Genomic DNA, 1324 nt, shown 5'->3' on the forward strand with positions numbered 1-1324 from the left:
ACAATAAAACTCTCCAGAAACAGGAATCTTCCCAGAAAAGCAGAACAGACCTTGGCAGAAATGGGGATCTTGACCCAAAAGGCAGGATCAAATATTCCAGAATGGGAATCTCCCACCATAAGAACAGGATAAAATCATCCAGAAACAGGAATCGTCCATCACAAGTAGGATAAAAACTTCCAGAAATGAGAATTTTTCCAAAAAATTTTTAATAAATACAGCCTCCAGAACTGGGAATTCTTGGAATAGGAATCAAACTCTCCAGAAATACCGGAAAGATAAAGCTTTGCAGAAAGAGGAATCCTCCCCCAAAAAGCAGGATAAACCCTTCAGAAAGGGAATTCTCCAGACGTGTGGGAAGAAAACCCTCCAGAAATGAGAATCCTGTCCCAAAAGCGTTGTGGGATGGGTGCTGGTTGGGTTGGAGCAATGAAGACGTGCCATGGGGAGCACACGTGTCCTTGGTGTTTGCTGTGGGGACAGATGTGGTGCAGACACAGGGCACACGGTAAGGACACACGTGTGCAGTGTTGTGTACATGGATCAGTGTACATGTATGAGGTCACACATACAAATATGAAGGCACAGAGTTAAGCTCATACTACACACATGTGTACATCTATTGAGCATATGCGACACTGTCCACAGATGTAATGCACATGAACGCATGCAGTGGCACATGCATGCAGTGCACATGTGATGGCGAGCACACCTAACTCACCTGCACTGTGCACACTTGAAGTACATGTGTACACCCAACACACACGTGTTTGTGGACACAGATCGGAGGCATCAGTGGTGCCCCCCAGTGGCCACCTCGGCGTAGATAACAGAGGGCTGGGGGGCAGCAGGGAGTGTTGGAGGCTGTGTGCTGGGGGTCACAGCTTGCAGCTCGATGTAGGTCAGACCCTCGCTGTCACCGGGTGGCACCTGGGGACACAGGGTGACAGAAGAGTATCACCATGTGCCTCCCCAGTGTGCTCTGGGAGACAGCCCACAAGTGATGTTTGGGGTTCCTGATGCGGTGATGCTGATTTGCAGTTCTCCATGGGCTGGGTGTGTGTGGTACGCTTAACATGAGGGCAAACCACATGAGGCTGGGAGTCCCCTGGGTCCCCATGGGCAGGGTTTGAGGCTCTCCGTGGGAGTCGGGGGGTTCCAAGGGTCAGGTTGGGATTTGGGATCCCCTGACCCAGAGATTTACCTGGAACTCCATGGCCTCAGGATTTTTTGTGGGGGAACCTGCGTTAAAACAAGGAGGGGAATGGAGTGGGTGTTATGGAGAGGACTGAGCAGCCTTGGAAGGGATCTACTGGGAAAAAAA

This window comes from Numida meleagris, unplaced genomic scaffold (genome assembly GCF_002078875.1).
Source record: "Numida meleagris isolate 19003 breed g44 Domestic line unplaced genomic scaffold, NumMel1.0 unplaced_Scaffold497, whole genome shotgun sequence".
Lineage (NCBI taxonomy): Eukaryota > Metazoa > Chordata > Aves > Galliformes > Numididae > Numida > Numida meleagris.